Source organism: Pinus tabuliformis, chromosome Q, assembly GCF_031772625.1.
Source record: "Pinus tabuliformis cultivar Carrire ecotype Pingquan chromosome Q, CPIR1, whole genome shotgun sequence".
NCBI lineage: Eukaryota > Viridiplantae > Streptophyta > Pinopsida > Pinales > Pinaceae > Pinus > Pinus tabuliformis.
Genome location: NC_142296.1, coordinates 696096806 through 696119760, shown reverse-complemented (window position 1 = coordinate 696119760; position 22955 = coordinate 696096806). Strand labels below are relative to the sequence as shown.

At 37.8% G+C, this 22955-nt stretch overlaps 1 protein-coding gene and 1 pseudogene across 2 annotated transcripts in view; both read left to right on the top strand.

The window, feature by feature from the left end:
- The window catches only part of LOC149221449 (WD repeat-containing protein LWD1 pseudogene), a 72644-nt pseudogene extending 53448 nt beyond the window's left edge, over nt 1-19196 (top strand). The window contains exon 5 of the transcript XR_016249653.1: nt 18907-19196. The product of XR_016249653.1 is annotated as a WD repeat-containing protein LWD1 pseudogene (transcript). The remainder of the gene's footprint in view (nt 1-18906) is intronic.
- Nucleotides 1-22955, top strand: part of LOC149221448 (UDP-glucuronic acid decarboxylase 1-like) — a 44068-nt gene that overhangs the window by 9235 nt on the left and 11878 nt on the right. The window lies entirely within an intron of this gene.

The window sequence follows — 22955 nt, the reverse complement described above, 5'->3', positions numbered from 1 at the left end:
AAAACAGCAGACCTATTAGGCAACCACAAAGACGGATGAATCCAAACCTTAGGGAAATCGTGAAAGAAGAACTTCAGAAATTGCTCAAGGTAAACTTCATTTACCCCATTTCAGATAGCCAATGGGTTTCTCCCTTGGTTATAGTGCCCAAAAAGAATGGTAAATGGACAGTTTGCATTGATTATCGAGAATTGAACAAGGCAACCTTAAAGGATCATTTCCCTCTACCTTTTATTGATCAGGTACTAGACACTTTAGCAGGTAAAAAGTATTTCTCATTCTTGGATGGTTTTAGTGGGTATAACCAAATTCAGGTAGCACCTGAAGATCAAGACAAAACCACATTTACTTGTCCTTGGGGAACTTTTGCCTACCGAGTACTCCCTTTTGGATTATGCAATGCACCCGCTACATTTCAAAGGGCTGTACTAGGAATCTTTTCAGATCTGATTCATGATTGTGTAGAGGTATACATGGACGATTTCACAGTTTATGGTAATACATTTGAAGAAGCTTTGGAAAATTTGGAAAAAGTACTGGTAAGATGTAAGGAAACAAATCTTTCTTTAAGTCATGAAAAGTGTTTTATGATGTTTACTCAAGGGATTGTTTTAGGACATCATATTTCAGGAGATGGGATTAAGGTTGATAGATCCAAAGTTGAAGTCATCTCTAAGTTACCTATTCCGAATTGCCAGAAGGATGTTAGAAGTTTTCTTGGGTTTACTGGGTATTACAGAAGATTTATTGAAAACTTCACTAAGATAGCATCCCCTCTTTTCAAATTGCTTACCAAGGACTGTGAGTTCAAGTGGGATCCTGAGTGTCAATCTGCTTTTGAAGCTTTAAAGACTAGAATATCTGAAGCACCCATCTTAAGGGGGCCAAATTGGAAACTCCCTTTCCACATTTCTACTGATGCTTCAGATACAGCTCTAGGAGCTGTTTTGGGACAAAAGGATTTGATCCCTTATGCCATTTATTACACAAGTAAGAATTTGACTCCCACTGAGTTAAATTATACTGTTACAGAAAAAGAATTCCTAGCTGTGGTACATGCGATTAATAAGTTTAGACACTACATAACCGGCTATGAAACCTTTGTCCATACTGATCACTCTGCCATAAGATATTTAATGAACAAACCTGTCACTAATGGTAGAGTTACAAGATGGATTTTACTTTTACAAGAATTCAACATTACTGTGTTAGACAGACCTGGAAAGCAAAACACAGTAGCTGATTTCTTGTCTAGAATCCAAAACACTAATGAAGATTCTCCAGTAGAAGATAAGTTTCCAGATGAATACTTGTTTGCAGTGACTACCAAGACTCCTTGGTATGCAGATATGGCTAATTATCTTGTTACAGGGAAGCTTCCTCTACACTTATTTCCTAATGAGAAAAAGAAAATCATTCAGGAGAGTGCACATTATTCTTGGATTTCTAATGAATTGTTCAAAACAGGGCTAGATTGTATAATCAGAAGGTGTGTTCGGGAAGATGAAATGCCTGACATCCTTAAGGCATGTCATGATGAACCATGCGGCGGGCACTTTGCTGACAAGAGGACAGCCTATAAAATCCTTTCTCTAGGATATTATTGGTCTTCTCTCTTTAAAGATGCAAAGCAGTATGTTAGAAGGTGTGATAGCTGCCAAAGAGTTGGGAAACCAACTCCTTCAAATGAAATGCCTCTACAGCCTCAGGTATGCATCGAACCCTTTGAGAAATGGGCTCTAGATTTCGTTGGACCAATTAATCCACCATCAAAGCAAAAGAAGTATATACTGGTTTGTACTGACTATGTTACTAAGTGGGTGGAAGCGAAAGCATTACCTTCTGCCACTGAAAATTCAGTTGTTCAATTTCTTTTTGAGGATATTTTCACTCGTTTTGGTGTCCCAAGGGAAATTGTGACAGATCAGGGCAGCCAGTTTACATCTAAATTGATGGAGAAGCTGATGGAGGAATATAAGATCAAGCACAGAACATTTACTCCATACCATCCGCAATCCAATGGCCAAGTGGAATCTACCAATAAAGTTCTTGAAGGCATTATCACCAAGACTGTTCATCTTCATAGAAGAGATTGGGCGGAAAGGCTCCCTGAAGCCTTATGGGCCTATAGAACTACATGGAAGAACACAACAGGACATTCTCCCTATGAACTTGTTTATGGGAAGGAAGTCCTGCTTCCTATTGAGTTCCAAATCAAGACCTTCAAGATGGCAGTCCAATTGGGAATGAGCCTCTCAGAAGCTCAAAGACACAGAATGGACCAGCTAAATGAGCTAGATGAAATAAGACAAGATGCAATTCTAAGGACCGATCTAGTTCAGCACCAAAGATCTAAATGGCATGATCGTCATATCAAAGAAAGAAAGTTTCAGAAAGGAGATTGGGCTCTATTGTTTGATTCAAAGTTCAAAGACTTCAAAAGAAAGTTTCAAACTCATTGGCTTGGACCATATGAGATTGATGAAGTCTTTAGCAATGGAGCAGTTCGAGTGAAAACTATTGATGAATTTCATACTCCTCTTATTGTGAATGGCCATCGCTTGAAGATCTATCAAAAGCCATTCTCAAAAGAAGAGTTTATTAAGTTGTTTAAAGAAGATTCTGCAATCAGGTTGGTGGAGAAGGATTCTTCTCCTCCATCAGCCTAATCTTTGGTTTTTGAAAAAAAAAAAGAAAAAAAAAAGAATAAATGTATGAGCCTGAAAACCAATCTCTGATTGGTAGTCTCATGCAGAAAACCTGAGGTGAAAATCAGGGTCACCTGACACCTCATGTTTTCTAAAAAAAAAAAAATCTCTCTTTCTTCCCTTATTCCATTTCATTTTCATCATTACCACCATTTCATCCACCATTTCATTCATTTTCACTCCACTTCATTTTTTTCATCCATCCATCCATTCACTACATTCCATTCCATCAATAAAGTCATTTTTAGATAGCTAAAGTTGTTTTTTTGCAGCCGGAGGTTACCACTGCAGATTCCGCAGCTGTTTGACGATTCTGCAGCCATTCAGCCATTCCGCAGCCCTCTGCACCTGCATAAAAAAAAAAAAACACACAGTCTGTTTGAAATTTCTTTACAGCTCAGTAGTCATCAATAATAAATGGAAAATAGTCATGCAACAGCCATAAATCAGTGAAGGGTTAGTGGCAAGTCATCAAAGGCAAATCCAAGCGGGAATCTGAGGTATGGTTTAAATTCTAAACTTACGGTTATTTCATTATGCAAAGTTTTCTAGGTTATGTTTCTTGCCACTAAATGTAATGATTACCAGTCATGCGACCATATGCCCACGTATCTCCCAAGTCTATCAGTCCTTGATTACCACGATTTTGAATTTCGCTTGCGGCTGCTTCTTCCATTAAGGTTTCGTACCTAAGTGACGTAGCCTAATGTACTACGTCTCTATATGACATAATCCCGCAGCCAAGTGTAACTCTGAAACCGAAACCTAAGGACATAGTCGTTTCCATTTATTATTCCATAACCCTTCTACCCTCCTACGCTCATATCATTCCATTCACACTGTTTCATTTCCACGCTGTTTCATTCCATTCACGCTGTGCTCACTACGCTGCCACCATTAACCATACTCTGTTTTATTCCCCTCTGCTAATTCTGATTACCAGTGAAAGTCTGTTACGACTGTATCAAAAGGCCGTAATCCTCTGTGTTAAGGCCGTAAACCCACTGTGTTAAGGCCGTAAATCCACTGTGTTAAAACTATTGCTGAAGCCGTGTAACCTCCTTTTCCACAAAGTTCTAGAACAAAGCCGTGAATTTACTGTGTTAAAGCCATTATTGAAGTCGTGTTTTAGAACAGAGCCGTAGAGCCAATGGGGAAACTCTTAAGGGCAGAACCCGAAGGTTCAAAGTTTCTGGAGGAATATCCTCAGGTTAAAGAAGCATTGCAAAAGGCAAATTGGTTACAATGCATCCAGAAGTTTAGAGGCTACCACAAGGAGGTTACGAAGGCCTTTGCACGGTCCTTCAGAGAAATAGATAATCACGTGGAGATAGGGGATTTACAGTTCACAGTCACTGAGAGCAGCATAGCACAAGCTACCTCACTTCCACAGACTGGAGAAAGGTGGTTTAAGAACCGGTCAGTTCAAGATCAACAGTGGAAGCAAATCTTAAAGAACCCAGGTATGGATACCAGCATCTTTACAAAAGGGATTCCTGTTTCCTATGTTAAGGAGGAATGGACAACTTTACTCTTATTAGTGCAAAAAATTTTCACTTGTGAGGGAAGATTTGGAGTCTTATATGTCTACCATGCAAAGGTCATGATGCATTTCTTAGGAGATGATATTAACCTCCCATACTTTCTACTCTCAAGTCTTAAGAAAATGTGTTCAATGGCCCAAAAGAACCCAAGAAATATTGAATCACATCTATGTCATCATGTTCTTGTTAAGATGCTAGTAGAGGAACAGTTGAAAACAAAAAGAGATACCTGGGAGAGATTCCTTGTGAGAAACCATTTTGAAGAAGCAGGAGAAACCTCTGTGCCTAGAAAGAGTAGAAGGAAAAGAAAAGAGGCTACCCCTGAAACTGTTGTCCAAGAGAAAACTGTCCAAGAACAGATTGAAGAAGAAACTGATGTACATCATTCTGAACATGATATTGATCCTGAGCCTGCTATGGACACTGATCAAACAGCTCAAGGAATCATCACAGAAACTCTTTCAGAACTTGCCCAAGAAATTGCTCAAAGGAGAAAAGAGAGTAAGAAGAAACAAAAGAGAGATAAAGGGAAATCCATAGCTCAAGAAACTTACCTCACTCCTGAGAATTCTAGTGAGGAAGACACTCAGCCCTTAGCACAAAGATTGGCTCAACTCCATGAAACTGCCCTTTCCAAAAAGGTGGAAAAACAAAAGCAAAAAGTACCAAAAGAAAAACAGAATACCACCTCTGTGAGAAGGAGCAGCAGATTACAAAACAGAAAAGTAGGGGCCACAAAAGGTAAACAGTCATTCTTTATTGACTTGAGCACACCTCAAAAAGGTGCTACAAGTCCTGACTTGGAGAAAAGTCCTTCACACGCTAAGAATGTTGAGACCAGTCCTCCACGTGAGGAAAGTCCGTTTGAGCATGAGCCTGAATTTGAACAAGGATCTGAATTTCAGTATGAGCATAGCCCAAGGCGGTCACCTGAGGTTGACCCGGATCAACAAAAAGTTTATAATTACCTGGAGACGCTGGAACAAGCAGTGGCTAGGCCAAGCACTGCTCAACCCTTGGAGCAACAAGTCCAATCACTGAAGCAGGAAATATTTGAACTAGAGGTACTAAATCGCCACATCAAACAAGAAAATGAAAAACTGAAGATACAGAGCAATGTGGACAAGATGGTCCAAGATAACACCATGCTTCATATGGGCTTGTGGCAAAAGGAAAACAAAAAGCTCAAGAAGAGATGCAGAAAATTAAACAGAGCTTTAATCAATCTGAAATTCAGGTGTTTGATGAAAAGACCAAGGGTCAATGTAGCCACACAGAGAAAGAAGAGAAGGCTGGATACCCTAGCAGAGGCATCCCAGCAGGTGGACTGAACCATGTTTTTGATTGCATGAGGACATGCAATACCCTCGCAGTGGGGGTATGTAGAGTCTCCACTTTACACTTGGTTATCCATCATTTCCTACAGTTTTCCCTCACTCATCTCTCCCTTTTGCTCTATTTTGCTGCATAAACTCACCCAGATCATTACATATGATGGCATTAAGCATGATTTAGGGATTTTGCTAATGTGTGACTGTTTTGTTTAGATTTTGACATACTTACAGGCATTCCGCAGCCATCTGCTGATTCCGCAGCCATCTGATGATCCCGCAACCTTTTTGTTAATCTCAAGGTTCCACGTGTCATTTTTCCAAATGAGCCACATGGGCACTTAGGAATCAAGGTGCTCGAGGTTCCTGTGCTATCAGTTCAGCCAGCCACGTCATCTGTACCTCCGGTCAAAGGGGGTCAAGTTACGGTCAAATAAAGGCAGCTTAACGTTGATGCGTAAGCTGTTGGGTCACATCGGTGGAAAAGGTGACTTGTCAGTGTTTTGCAAGCTGTGGGGAACATGATCCAATGCTGGATTCATTGCCCATAACGACCAGGACCTCCAGCTCGACCATGAAACATATGACGTGTTAACTGCACCTTTAATACGCATGATATTCAGTTTATTTTCCGTTTTATGCTTTACGCATTAGGCCATCTTGCAGATGCCTATAAATACTTGCGTCTGCGTACGCTTATGTTACTTTTTAGTTGCTGCATTTTATAAACTTGTTGTTATTTTAGAGCATTCGAAGACTCTGTTTTTATAGTGCTGTTCTAGCACTCTGGACTGTATTTTTCTGCATATGGAGTAATAGAAACAGTGTTGTTTTGAAGTTTCCAATTCCTTGAGTCTCTTTTGGATGATATGAATGGAGGGCCCCTGTTCATGTTAGCCTTGTAAAGTATTTTATGTGCAGCATTTCCTTATTTCTATTCAGCATTTCTTTTAGTTGAAACATGTACAACGTAATTTACTTTCTTGTTATTTCATTTCCAGCCTTTCTTTTTAGCTGATCAGCATTGTTCTTTTGCAAGTTTTTAAGCCCGGGATTGATTTTGTGTTTGTGTATTTGCTTAAATATCTAGTGGTAGTTTCAGTTGACAGATTCAAGTTGCTGCCTTTACTTTATTTTCATAGTTGATTTTTAGTTTTATTTCTCAAAGTGGTTTGCTAACATATGAATGATCTCTTTATCATAAATTGTCTATCTTTTAGAGATCAGAATATTAATATCTTGCAGCTAGCTTTGGGTGCTTTTTAGACTAATCCTTAACTACTTTCTAATCGTGTCTTACACAGTACTATGTGTTAGAGGCAGAGAGTTAGAGAGAGTTGAACATCATAACTAGTCTTTAAAGTAGATTTTTCTCATTTTTATCATTTCTTAGACTTATCTTTAGCTACTTCCTAATTGTGTCTTACACAGTACTACGTGTTAGAGGCAGAGAGTTAGGAAGAGATAAACTTTATCATTGGTCTTTTAAGTGATTTTCTTACTTTTTATTTGCAGCAGCATGAATGGTGTCTAATGCCATTAGAAAGTGGTTCTTTGCTTTCAAGTCATTTCAAGTTATTTATTTCGTTCAAGCTTTTCCTTTTCAGCAAGTAGTTAGAAATCACTAATCACACACTCTCACTCATCTAGAATTCACTTTACACACACCATCACTCATCTGTTTATAAGTCACCACTCCATTTTAGAAAGATAAATTAACCACAAACAACACCCCCCAAACGACAAAAAGCTCTAAGAGGTTGCTTAAGTACATATAGTACACCTTCACTTCATCAGCTTACGAGCCCCGGGTTGACAATTAATGACATCAATTTAGAAACACTAAATTGACTAAACAGTTATCTTTGTTGAAATGTTTGATGACCTCATGTTAATGTAGGTCCATGAGGGTGTTGTGGAAGATGTTGCATGGAATTTAAGGCACGAGCACCTTTTTGATATGTTGGATATGATCACCATTTGTTGATACGAGACTTTTATACATATGCAACTAATAAACCACTGTATTCAGTGGCAGTTCATTAATCTGAGGTAAGTCAACTTAGTGTATGCCTAATTATGAAATTTTGGTATTAGATGTAGTTTCAATATGTCATTTACCATGTTTTCTCCATCTAAATGCTCCTTCCTATGTTACAAATTTAACTTTTCATTTAATAAAAAAGGAAAAACATACTCCTGCATGTTTGATTTCTATTACGGATTGGTTTCCTAGCTTTTTGTTTGGATAAATGCCAACTACAATGATTTTCTTCTTTAATATAATGTGTGTAGAAGTTTCTCAAAATACAGAATTCATATTAGTTTTATGATGCATTTCTTAATATATCTTTATTTCTCTGACTCTTGGTCCCCTCACCCATCCTCAGTTGTAAGCTCTAACAGGGCTTGTTGTCCTTTCTTCTCTTGCTCAATACTGATATTTTTAGATCTTTTCAATTTATAACATCTATATTTGTAATTATATCTTAGCTTATACTCTCTTTTGCTAGATAGTTAATGTCCAATTCGTAAATGCCTTGGCACTCACACTTTGTACTAACAATAGATGTACTATCTTTGTTCCTTTGACATACTTTTGTGGTCATTTGGTGGACACAAATAAAATGATCTTATCTTATACTTGGAACACAACCTGTATGTGTATTTTTCCATATTTTTTTTATGTTTTCTTGTTGTTGGGTTAGCCCTAGGATATTTTTTGTCTCTATAATCAAATTGTCATAGAGTGAATGTCTCTTTGTTTTTTGTCAAGCCAAGGGATTTTCTGGGACTCTGTCTGTGTGTTCTCTGATTGAATCTTTAGAATAAATGGGTTAAATGCAAATGTTTAATACAACCAATAATTTATTTATGGATAGTGCCACTCAATCACATAAGTTTGAGAGTGTGCACCCTCATTTACCATTATGAATAGATGTCTGCATCTCTAGATTTACCAATACCTTGTAATGCTATTTTTCTGAATTATACATGAGTTTCACTAATAATGACATGGATTTATATATTTATTTCAGCACCAAATTGACATCAAGGTAACAATACAAATATCCCATTAGGTATGAGCTAAAGATGATTCAAATAATCTCACCTTTAACTTAAGCATGTGGCAAGGTAATTTCTGGGGTGTGAAGTTTTATTAGAGACATTGTTTGTTTGTTTGTTTTGGTTAGAAAATGGTGTGTGCTTGGTTTTATGTGACTTTCAATTTATCATTTGTAGCATGTTGAGAAATTGGAGAGAATAATGTGTGAAATTTATCTTGTAGGAATTGATGTTGAATGAAAGAATACAGAGTTTAACCAAACTACAGTCTCCTTTGGTAAAGGATGAGGAACATCTTAAAAGGTTGCCTAAGAGTACGCCATATATGAGTTTGAACACAAGTAATATATGGCTTTTTCTTTTGCATATATTTTCTTTTTTCTACCCAAGATATCATAGCAAGAAAAATATTGGTATCGTAGGAATTTTTTGAGGACCTCATTGAGGTCGATTTTTTTGATGTCCTACTTGATTGATACCTTCTCATGACTATAAGACTTTGTTGGCATTATGAGACAAGTATTGTCCTTGATGGCAAACCACACTGATGACAAATCATAGTGCAGAAGGTCAGCAGCAAGGAATTGATGATCAGACTATAAGAAGAAGAGAGAATTCATATACGCAGGTTCATCAAGCCCAAGTCGCGTGTACACGCTGGTTGGCTTCAGTAAAAGCGTGTGTATGTGGAAAACTTATTTTTGGTCCGTGGCAGTTATTCCTTGGAAGTTGTGCCTATGGTTTCGGACCATGTTGTCTCGACGGACGTGTCGATCCCTAGTTTTGAGGATGATGGTATTGGATTTCTATGGTTTTGGCTCTTGGTATTGAACAAGGCCTAAGGCTATATAAGGAGAAGGAAATCATTAGGCAAGGGCATCTGAAAAAATCTTGAATATCTGATGAAGTATTAGATCCAGTATGCAGGTTATTGGTTGATGATGTATTGCTTGATCTGAGCTAAGGAGAGATCTCATCGGTTGATGGAGAACAAGATCTAAGGAGAGATCGGGATCAAATGGTTTGAAATGAACTATCTTTATATGGTTGATTATGCGTGTTTCTAGATCTGCATACTGATGCAATGTTCTATTCTGGGTATAACTGATATCTGGTACAACTGCAAGTTATGAAAAGTTATTTTTAGATCTATACGCACGTTGTCTTCGGTAAAACCGCGTGTATACGCAGGTTGCTCTCCTTGAAGTAGCGTGTATCTTTTGAAGCTTGATTTTTGGGTTTGCAGTTGGGTCTGGCTGTTATTGCAAAGTTCTGTAGTCTGCTCTGTGTTTTGGTGACTGGGTTTGACAGGGTTTCAGTGGTTCAGTAATTCAAAGATTGATGATGCTAATATTGGTTGTTTTATGCTTCAATGATTTGTGAATAAATCATGGTCTTCAGATTGTAATGTTGTGCTTCAGGAGTATCCAGTTTGAAAATTGATGAAAAGTGGTACCTGAAGGAAAGAAGATTGTAGGCCAGCACCTATGTACTAGTATCTTAGCTAGTACAAGAGCAAAGGGGGTTGGAGCTCCCTTCCAAGGAAGTTTGGAGAACGAGAGAAGGTTGAAGCCTTCTGCAGGTTGTATCCTGCGTACTGGTATAACGCTGCACCAGTACAAAAGATTGTAAACTGAAGTTCTCATTAAAGAAAGATAGAGACGACTTGCAGCAGGTGGTTTTCACCCACATTGGGTTTCCACCTTATATCATGGTGTTCATGTGTGTGGCTTTTGTGTGATGATCTGTTCTGTTATACTGCATCTGTTTACTCTTAATATGGTGAATAATGACCTGATGCACTTAACTGAAGATAAACTAACTGAATTATAAGTTTTCTGGTTATACGCTGTTTTCTTTAGACACAGTAGCGTGTACACGCTGGTTCACTTAACTGAAGTAGCGTATATGTTTCTGAGCATTGAAAAAGTTTTATTGATCTGATAATACTGATTCACCCCCCCTCTCAGTATTATTTCCAACAATTGGTATCAGAGCAGGTCCTTCAGAGAAGCTTGATCGCTTGAAGGTAGATCGTTCATCATGAGCAACTACGAGAGAGAAGCATCAATCAGGCCACCGGTTTTTGATGGGACAAACTTCAATTATTGGAAGGTAAGAGTTACTGCCTATCTTCAATCTCTTGGTACAGAAGTTTGGGACATTGTAGAAACAGGCTACGCTTTTCCTTCAGCTACTCCTACAGATGCAGCCGAGAAAAAGAAGTATGAAACAAATGCGAAAGCAGTCAGTACCCTATTAGGATGTATATCCCAAATGGAATTCATGAAGGTAATGCACTACAAATCCGCAAAAGAGATATGGGACAAAATTGTCACGAGCTATGAAGGTGATGAACAGGTAAAGCGTGCTAAACTTCAAACTCTCAGGATTCAGTATGAGACTCTCAAGATGTATAATGATGAAAGTGTGGCTAACTATTTTCTTTGGGTAGATGAGATCGTTAATTGTATGAAAAATTTGGGTGAAGAAATAAAAGAGGCTATAGTGGTTGAAAAGGTTCTAAGATCATTGTCCCCCAAGTTTGAATCTAAAGTATCTGCAATAGAAGAAAAGGAAAATCTACGAATTCTTACTATGTCTCAGCTACATGGAATTCTAACTGCTTATGAAATGAGAAAGGGAGGTCCATCAGACAGAAGAGAAGCTGCTTTCAAGGCATCAGGCAAAGAAGATTATTATGAAGCAAGCCACGTCCCAGAACAAGAAGAAGAAGAATCAAATTTTGTCAGAAATCTTCAAAGGGGTTCTGGAAGGTTCAGAGGTAAGTTACCTTTTAAATGCTTTGCTTGTGGAAGAGTAGGTCATTATGCTGCAAAATGTCCTTATAAGGATAAAGGAAAGGAACCTGCTAGATGGAACAAGAAACAGAGTGCAAATAAGAAAAGTTACTACACTCATGAAGATAGTGATGGTCTATCGAATAGTGATGAAGATGAACGAGGTAATGAATATAAGTTGTTAATGGCATTTGAAGATGATGATTATATGGATGCTATAGATGTGGATAACCTTTATGATGAAATTACTAGACTCAAGAGATGTATAGAAGAAAAGAATATAATCATTGATACTCTGCAATTCCAAATTGATGAAAAGGAAAAACATCTTGAAAAACTAGAAGGTGAAATTGTTGGTCTTAGAAAAGAGATTGAGAAAACAAAAGCTATTAATCTTAAATTTGTTAAAGGATCTGAAACCTTGGATGAGATTATCAATGTGCAGCGATCTCCTCTGATCAAGACAGGTCTTGGATATAATGGAGAAACATCTCAAGCCTCTACCGCTAAAAGTTATCTTGATGCAGCAAGAAGAAGCGAGCCAAGGCCAAATAAAAGTAATCAGGTGAATCAGGGACAGTTTACCTCAAGAACAAATAAATACCATCAAGAAATTTGGGAACAAACTGCCTTAAGGACAAACAGAAGCTACAATCAGCCACAGGTAAAATCTTCTCAATTTGCTCCAAGAATAAATAGAAGCTACAATCGGTTGGATGATAGATCTGGTTATCACAGAAGTTTCTTTAATGGCCAATGCTTTTCTTGCCATAACTTCGGTCACAAAGCAGCTCAATGTGTTGCCTACAAGACAATCATGACTAGAGAAACCCAAAAGCAAGGGAGAATGACCGAAACCATGAAAAGGACTTATAACAACTTTTCGGTTCTTGAAAATGAAGTTGAATGCTCTATTTGTAATAACTTTGGTCATGAAGACTCTGAATGCAGGAGCAGGTTCCGAAAGACAATTCAGAAGGAGAAAAACTCAAATGTCAGAACATGGAGAATAAAGGAACCACAACCAGAAATATGTGGGATAGCCTTTTATGCAGAAGGTCAAGAAAGTCTATGGTACATTGACAGCGGATGTTCGAAGCATATGACAGGGGACAAAGAAAAGCTTGAGTCATATACCGCATTAGAAAAGGGGAAGAAAGTTTCCTTTGGAAACGATATCTCTGTAGCCATAAAAGGAAAAGGTGTGGCTCCATTGAAAGAGAAGGTCAAAGCTGGAAATGTTTTGTATGTTGATGGATTGAAGCATAATCTTCTGAGTGTCAGTCAGATGTGCGACCAAGGCACAGAGGTAATATTTAGATCAAATGGATGTTGTGTTCGTGATCTTGATACAGGTAAAACAGTGATCAAAGGAAGAAGGACTCCAAATAATCTATACATATTTGAAGAAGGACCACAACAATGCTATTTGAGCAAGGATGATGAACACTGGCTATGGCATCGAAGGTTGGGGCATCTAAGCTTTTCACAGATAAGGAAAGCATGCAAATATCAGGCAGTTCGTGGTCTTCCAGATATCAAAATTCCAGACAACACTATATGCAAATCTTGTCAGTTTGGAAAGCAAACCAGAACTAACTTTCCAGAGAAGGAAGGATCAGCTAGCATGCCTCTTGAGCTAGTACATACAGATACATGTGGTCCATTCAGAAAAAGAACACCTCGAGGAGAAGAATACTTGATATTATTCATTGACGATTTCTCTAGGTTTTTCTGGTTAGGACTTATGAAGCACAAAGATGAAGCATTCGAAAAATTCAAATCCTTCAAAGCCTTGGTTGAAAATGAATTAGGACACAAAATTAAGTGCCTCAGATCTGACAGAGGTGGGGAGTTTACCTCAAACGAATTTTTCGATTTCTGTGAAGAACATGGGATAAGAAGAGAATTCTCTACAGCTAGAACTCCTCAGCAAAATGGGGTTGTGGAAAGAATGAACAGAACTATTCAACAAATGGCTAGTGCTATGCTTGATGAATCAGGTACTCCCGCAACTTTCTGGGGTGAAGCTGCACATGCTGCGGTTATTATTCTTAACAAAACAAATGTCCGAGTAAACAGCACTCAAACACCTCATGAGCTCTGGAGTGGTGAGACTCCTTCGGTGAAGCACTTCAAAATATTTGGGAGCAAATGTTATATTAAGAACACTGATGAGCAACTTGGAAAACTTGAACCAAGAGCAAATGAAGGCATTCTCCTTGGTTATTCTCCATATAGCAAAGCATACAAGTGCTACAATAAAAGACTTGGCAGAATTGTTGACAGCATTGATGTAGTGGTTGATGAGAAGGGATATATTCCTAGGCAAGTTCATCATGAAGACATTGAAGAAGATGAAGGCTACCCCCAAAGGCAGAATGATGAAGAAGAAGAACCTCAAGAAGAACCTCAAGAAGAACCAGAGGAGCAGACAAGAATAGAAGAAAAGACTCCATCCAGATATGTTCAAAAGAATCATCCAGAATCTCAGATTGTGGGTCAGAAAGAAGCAGGAATACAAACAAGAAGAAGAATTGCAGAAGCCTCAAGCTATTTGGCATTACTCTCTTCCACTGAACCACAAAATGTGAAAGAGGCATGCAAAGATGAATGTTGGGTCAAAGCAATGGATGAAGAACTTGAGCAGATTGAAAGGAACAACACTTGGGAACTGGTTCCTAGACCAAAAGATAAGAATGTCATAGGGACAAAATGGGTCTTCAAGAATAAATTGAATGAAAATGGAGAAGTAATTAGAAACAAGGCCAGACTTGTTTGTAAAGGGTATGCGCAACAAGAAGGGATAGATTTTGAGGAGACCTTTGCTCCTGTAGCAAGACTTGAGGCCATCCGAATGTTCCTTGCTCTCTCAAGCTTTCAAAACTTCAAGGTATTTCAAATGGACGTGAAATCAGCCTTTCTGAATGGAGACTTAGAAGAAGAAGTATATGTTGAGCAGCCAGATGGTTTCATTCTTGGGAATGATCCAAACCTTGTATGTAGATTGAAAAAGGCTCTTTATGGTCTCAAACAAGCTCCAAGGGCTTGGTATTATCGGTTGGACAAATATCTTCACCAACAAGGTTTTTCAAAAGGATCAGCAGATAGCAATCTCTATATGAAAGTTGAAAATAAAAAATTGCTAATACTTGTTGTGTATGTAGATGATATTATCTTTGGTAGCAATGAAGAGGCTATGAGTCAGAACTTTGCCTTGGTTATGCAGAAAGAATTTGAAATGTCATTACTTGGAGAATTGACATACTTTCTTGGATTGCAAATCCAACAAAATGAACGAGGTATTTTCTTGTCTCAAACCAAGTACCTCAAGCAGATCTTGAAGAAGTATGGCATGGAAGATTCAAAGCCAGTTTGTACCCCCATGGTTACAGGATGCAGCCTCAGTGCAAATGACGAATCAGCAGCAGTTCACCAACCCACTTATAGATCCATGATTGGGAGTTTGCTTTATTTGACAGGTACCCGGCCAGATATTATGCATGCAGTAGGAATTGTTGGAAGATTTCAAGCCAACCCAAAGGAAACTCATCTTCAGGCAGTCAAAAGAATCTTCAAGTATCTTCAAGGGACCCAAAACTATGGCTTATGGTATCCTAGAGATACAGATCTCACTCTTCATGCTTACACAGATGCAGATTGGGCCGGAAGTGTGGATGATAGAAAAAGCACAAGTGGTGGTGCTTTCTTCATGGGTTCTAGATTAGTATCTTGGTTCAGCAAGAAACAGAGTTCGATTGCTTTATCTACAGCTGAAGCAGAATATGTGGCTGCGGCATCTTGTTGCACACAACTTCTTTGGATGATGCAGACCTTGCAGGATTTTCAAATCACTTGCATGCCACTAGTCTCTATCTTATGTGATAATACAAGTGCAATCAACATTTCAAAGAATCCAGTCATGCACTCAAAGACCAAGCACATACCAATCAAGTACCATTTTCTTCGGGAACAAGTGCTTGAGCAGAAGGTCAAGCTGGAGTATGTTCCTTCTAAGCAACAAGTTGCTGATATTCTCACAAAACCACTGCCCAGGGAAACTTTTGAATATCTCAGACAAAAGCTGGGAGTAGTTGATGCTTCATCTTGCTGTTGAAGCTTGTCTGTTCTACAGAAAAGTTGGTATACGCAAGTTACGTAAGGGAAATCCGCGTATATACGCCGATTTATGCTGGGAAAGTCGCGTGTATGGTGTACGCGTGCTGCAGGAAGCATATCCGCGTGCATACGCTGTTTTATGCAGGAAAAGTCGTGTATATGGAGTTCTTAACAACAAGGGTAGACTCCGGTTGGAGAAGATCTGAGATGGGTATGCCAGAATTCTTCAGACACAGTTTCAGGGGGTGCAGCAGGCACAGGTTCAGGGGGAGCAGCTTAAAGTCTCATAAAGCATTGTTGGCATTTAGATGCTTTTGGTTCTAGTACACAACTGTTGTTGGTTTCAGGAGAAGGAGCTCAGAAGGAAATCTTGGTTGCTGATCTAAAAGATGTGTATCAGATGCTGCTTGTGACTTTCATAAGTCTTGGTCTAGATTTGTTGTCTCTATGTCATGTATCTCTTCTGTGATATTTCTTTTATAGTGTCAAGGTCATGTAACGGCCTATGATTTCCCCACTATGCCTGGGATGGAATGATGTAATGTTATTGGTTATTATATTTCTGTTATATCTCCTCTTGGTTGGGAGTATGGATGCATGCATTGTGTCTTTTGGTGATAGGAAGGTCCTTTATAATGTATAAGTCTTGGTTCGTTTGAAGAACATCTTTTGCAGATCTTGCCTACAGTCAGGGGGAGCATGTTCAGCACAGCAGAGCAGAGAGATCAACATGTACTCAGGGGGAGCACAGCCCTTTGCCCTTGATGCCAAAGGGGGAGAATAATTCTAAGGATCTTGGGGTTGCCATCAAGTCCAAAGGGGGAGATTGTTGGCATTATGAGACAAGTATTGTCCTTGATGACAAACCACACTGATGACAAATCATAGTGCATAAGGTCAGCAGCAAGGAATTGATGATCAGACTATAAGAAGAAGAGAAAATTCATATACGCAGGTTCATCAAGCCCAAGTCGCGTGTACACGCTGGTTGGCTTCAGTAAAAGCGCGTGTATGTGGAAAACTTATTTTTGGTCCGTGGCAATTATTCCTTGGAAGTTGTGCCTATGGTTTCGGACCATGGTGTCTCGACGGACGTGTCGATCCCTAGTTTTGAGGATGATGGTATTGGATTTCTATGGTTTTGGCTCTTGGTATTGAACAAGGCCTAAGGCTATATAAGGAGAAGGAAATCATTAGGCAAGGGCATCTGAAAAAGTCTTGAATATCTGATGAAGTATTAGATCCAGTATGCAGGTTATTGGTTGATGATGTATTGCTTTTTCTGAGCTAAGGAGAGATCTCATCGGTTGATGGAGAACAAGATCTAAGGAGAGATCGGGATCAAATGGTTTGAAATGAACTATCTTTATATGGTTGATTATGCGTGTTTCTAGATCTACATACTGACGCAATGTTCTATTCTGGGTATAACTGATATCTGGTACAGCTGCAAGTTATGAAAAGTTATTTTTAGATCTATACACACGTTGTCTTCGGTAAAACCGCGTGTATACGCAGGTTGCTCTCCTTGAAGTAGCATGTATCTTTTGAAGCTTGATTTTTGGGTTTGCAGTTGGGTCTGGCTGTTATTGCAGAGTTCTGTAGTCTGCTCTGTGTTCTGGTGACTGGGTTTGACAGGGTTTCAGTGGTTCAGTAATTCAAAGATTGATGATGCTAATATTGGTTGTTTTATGCTTCAATGATTTGTGAATAAATCATGGTCTTCAGATTGTAATGTTGTGCTTCAGGAGTATCCAGTCTGAAAATTGATGAAAAGTGGTACCTGAAGGAAAGAAGATTGTAGGCCAGCACCTACGTACTAGTATCTTAGCTAGTACAAGAGCAAAGGGGATTGGAGCTCCCTTCCAAGGAAGTTTGGAGAACGAGAGAAGGTTGAAGCCTTCTGCAGGTTGTAGCTTGCATACTGGTATAAGGCTGCACCAGTACAAAAGATTGTAAACTGAAGTTCTCATTAAAGAAAGATAGAGACGACTTGCAGCAGGTGGTTTTCACCCACATTGGGTTTCCACCTTATATCATGGTGTTCATGTGTGTGGCTTTTGTGTGATGATCTGTTCTGTTATACTGCATCTGTTTACTCTTAATATGGTGAATAATGACCTGATGCACTTAACTGAAGATAAACTAACTGAATTATAAGTTTTCTGGTTATACGTTGTTTTCTTTAGACACAGTAGCGTGTACACGCTGGTTCACTTAACTGAAGTAGCGTATATGTTTCTGAGCATTGAAAATTTTTTATTGATCTGATAATACTGATTCACCCCCCCTCTCAGTATTATTTCCAACAGACTTTAAATATGAATTAGTATGTCCTTGAAACAAATCAGATTCAAAGTTTATAGATATAAGAGATAAAAACAAATCTCAATGCCTATGTTTGATTGTTTCTTTACTCTGGTGTGGGTAGGTTATAAGAAATGGGATTGGAAAAAGGTTGGGGAGACCATGTATAACATGTCTTGGATATGATTCATTTGTTGTTGGAGATCCTTCAAGCATATGATCCATCAACTTTGGAAATGTTTCTAGTTGGGATTCCTATGGTTTTTAATGTTGTGATTCTTTCAACTCGCGGTTATTTTGGGAAAACAAATGATATATGAATTCCAGACATTGGTGGAAAGGCATTTTTTTTTTTTTTTTTATAATTGCAATGTCCATTCCATGATATCCTCTCTTTATTGTTGATAGTATTTTGAATGTTTCCTTTGATTTTGTTTTTTTTTTAACTATGAAATCGAAAATATTTGGTATCATGTTCATTTAAACAACATCCAAAGCTTGAAGATGAAATTAGTATTACACGATATTGATTGAAATCCTTTTAGTTGTTTTGTGTTAAAATATTTTCATGACTATTAGAAACATTTAATTTCATGTTGTTATTTGAGCACATGATGCATTAGAGAATGAAATTCTATTGAGAATAAAACAACAAGGATTAAGCATCACACCTCATATTATTTGTTTTCACGAGTTATATACAAGCTAATACTTTTAGCGTGTAGCTTAGTTGGCATGATTGTGCCTAAAATTATCCTAAAGGTTGAATACTAAGTTACTAAGGTGTTATTTTATATGGTGACATTTTATTTTCTTTGTTTATACAAGTCATTTGGCCACATAGTGGCCACTATCACCCAACTGAAGAAAACTTGTTCGAGTTTCTTGTTTTTCTCGGGAAATATGGCATTGACATTACTGATGTTAGGTATATGTCATATAAATCCTTTATAGTTTACTTTAGTTTATATTCCAGTGTTCATCGTATTTTATATCTTATACTTTTCATTGTTACTTCTTTCGTTTCCAGAAGAGGAACTTAGTATTGATGGTAAAAAGCAAGAATTGAAGAAAGAAGAAAACAATAACACTGGAGCGACAAATGCAGAAAAAGAGAGAAGAGAACCAGTGTAGTGATCCTTTAAAGCCAATATCCCCCATGAGACACACACATAGAGATTGATGGTCAAGTATTCAAAGTTGGTGAATTCACTTGTAATGCTTTGGCAACACATTTATAATGTTTTGAAGCGATGAAACAATATTTCATGTGTAAATTGTAGTCCAACAAATATTAAGTTGGAAACTTATGTTATAATACTTGACATTTCATATAATATAATTTATGTGGTTGAAATTATTTATAGTTGTGTTTGATATTATTTAATATTGTAATTAACATATGAAACTTTGTGTTTTCATATTAGGTGAACATTGTATAACATTTTTTTAATTTAGTCACAAAATCATACGAATTAATTTATGTGGATTAATAATGAACACATAAAATCAATCTAAAACTACTAAATTAACAGTTTGTATTGATTAACGATGAACTCAAATAAAATGAATATACAACTAAATGTCGTTTATAATTATTATTAATGAAAGTGAATGAGATGAATATAAACTACTATATCAGTCATTTATATAATGAATATGAAACTACCAAAAAAAGATATATGAGTACTATAAATGATAAATTTGTGATTACAAATAACGACTAAATTTTGCATATATACGACTATTAGTAGCTAATTTATAGTATCTTATAACACGACCGAAATTTAGTCATATTTATTTGGTCGTTAATTAGTTTCAAATCATGACTAGAATTTGCATATATATGACTATTAGTAGCTAATTTACAGTCTCTTATAATACGACCGAAATTTAGTCATATTTCTTTGGTCATTAATTAGTTTCAAATAATGACTAAAATTTGCATATATATGACTATTAGTATCCAATTTACAGTATCTTATAACGTGACCAACATTTTAGTCATATTTATTTGCTCATTAATTGGTTTTCTGGGATGATCATATAGTAGTATATTTTGTTGTGTATTTGGTCATTAATTGTGGCAATTAATGACTAAATTAGTGACCAGATTTATGACTAAATATACTACTATATGACAAAATTGAAACAACCAATTAATGACTAAGCTAAAAATGACTAAAAGTTGGTCACGCTATAAGATATTGTAAATTATCCACTATTGGTCACCCACTGAGAAATGGTCATTTATATGCAAACTTTAGTCGTTGTTTAGTAATTAATTAGTAATTTTGTACTAGTGTTATGTTCCCAAATAGTGTTTTCTAGCCTCTTGTTATTTGCAAAATTGTGAAAAAAATTGTGTTTTTGTCACCCCTAATGACCCAAATGGAACACCTTTTATCCTCTATTCTTCCTTTTGTTACTTAATAATTTCCCTCTTTTGACCTTCCAAGTCCCAGGCCATCTTTTTATGTGCAACTAAAAAATATCTAGGCAGAGTAGGACTTGATAGTGCCATTAATTTGTTGTCAATCGTGATCAACTCGTCAATGTTTTTCCTCTTTTTTTCCTTCTCCCATATGCACACCACCTTCTTTAAGTGCCTAAGTTTCCAACATACAACCTCCATTTGATAAGTCCCCATGATGCAAGCCTGATCAGCACAAGTAGTCCTCATCAATCCCTCAAATTTCTTATCACCGAGCCAAGAGTGGTTGAATTCATAAGGGATGCCCTTCTAGTCACAATCTATGTGCCAATGGAGAAATATAGGGTCGTGACAACGAAATAATCGATGGAACCACCCATGAGTGAAGCATCCCAAACCTTGAACCACTAAGTTTTCAGGAACCAAAAACCAGTCCAAGTGCTTAACAATCCCCTCCAAGCCAGTCTGGCCGTTCCTCCAAGTTGGTCTAAGAGTAGTCGATAATATGCCAACTAGATGATTACAACCAAAAAGTTCCTTGAAATAATATCCCATAATATCCATCTTGCATCTCGAACCCCATATCTCATTAGCAACCACTGTCATATTAAGATCTCCTGCTAAAATGAATGAAGCCATCTGCATCAAGCCAAAAGATTCCATGTGCTCCCAAAAAACCTTCCTTGGTGCATATGGTGCACAAGTATTTAATATATGGAACCACAAATTAGCACCCTTGGCAAAACCCGACAATAAAATACCTACAAAAGATTTATAGGCCAAAAATTTAACAATCTGAGGATCCCATAACACAACCAAACCTCTCGATTGTCCCAAAGGATATATCACACAAACCCTCCAACCAAGGAAATCTTTTGATAATAAAGGTCAGGCCTTATCACCAAGCATCATGGTCTCTTGCAAAAGTATGACTAAAGGATGGAATTTGATAAGATAACCCAAGGATGGTATTTTAAAGGAGCTCCCCAAATCCCTAATATTTAGTGACAATATTATCATATCAGAATATTATCCTAAGAGACCGACTAGGTGAATTCATGCATGAAGGTGTAGAGGAAGGGTTTGACCACTCCATAAAATTTAATGAGACACCACTAGGAACAACCCCACCAATCTCATCCACTTTATGTTTTTCCCACTGCCTATTTCTAATAGTAACATTTTGGTGAGAGAGGGGGCTAAAAATCACCCTTGTTGATGGAAATGCTTTAGTGTGTATGGTGAGTAATTCCAAATTGAGTGTTGGGTTTAATTTGAGTAGTTCAATATCACTCCCAACCGAATTAGCGAGCAACTGATATCCATTATAGGAACCAAATTGAAGCACCAAAGTGGGTGGCCGCATAGAGGGAGAGAAGCACCCATCCCGGTTGGATGTTTCAATGGACCCCAAAGAACCAAAAGAGTCCTGATCAACATGACCAACACGCAATGTGGGGAGGGATGAAAAAATAGTAGATGCTCCAGAATTATTGACTCTGCCCTAAGAATTTGTACAATATGTGAGGTGGATATCATCCATCACCGCAGAGTTGTGGGTAGTTATATCCCCACAAAAATGAATCCCATCCATAATAGGAGAAGATGATAAGGCATCCAAAGTAGGAGAAATAGTCAATTCCACACCAGATACTAAATATTTTCTCAATAAAATGTCCCTGTCTAATATCAACACTTCCACATTAGAAACAGGATGATAGGAATGACAATTAAGATCTATACCTAGTGTCGATGGAGGAACACCTTTAAGATCGAAAATTGATACCTTCTCTGACCTCAAATCTCTACCTTGACCTACTACCCACGAGATCTCCTTCCATTATGAACATGACGAGGGTCGTCAAAACGTTGTGTGTAATTGGAATATAAGTGGCCAATCACATGACATCTTACGAACCTAAGGGGGGTTTCCCCAATAATCAATGCATTGTTGAAAGGAGTGTTCCCCCCATATCAGGTCCAATTCAGTAGTAAGCTCACCCACAAAATCCACTTTCACAAGAAGCCATGCCATGCGCTTATCCATATCCCATATGCTACGATCTTATAGAAAAATATATCTCCCTATTGAGTTCCCAATTGCCTCAATGCCTGACCGCGACCAAAACTCTAGAGGGAGTACAAGGAGTTTCACCCACATCAAATTCTGTTTCAACACCTCTTTAAAGGGATTGAATCCTACACACCAAAACTGGAGAGTTAAAAAACCTTGACCATTGACCCATGGAATTGTTAAGATTTTAATAGCATCCTCAGCATGGAGAAAATGAAAAAAATACCACTGATTGCAAAGGATACTAATACTAGGCCTGTAATTGATAATTGGAAAATAATGGTTTTCCACCCAAGCTCACATTTTTGCCCCGTCCATACAGGTGAATTCCCACCTACCAATAAGAGAGCATTGTTGAAGACCATCCACAATGTCCCAAAAAACATTTGACCCAAAGATAAGCTTATGAACCTCCTCTGATGCTTTCACAATCTTATTTCTCCTCACCCGCCCTTTTATCACATCTGAAATGTAGTCTTGTGCATATACACAACCCTCAGTAACCAAAGGAATAGCATAATCCGATGAAGGGATATCAAAGTGGGTGAACACACTCGAAGTAAGATATCAG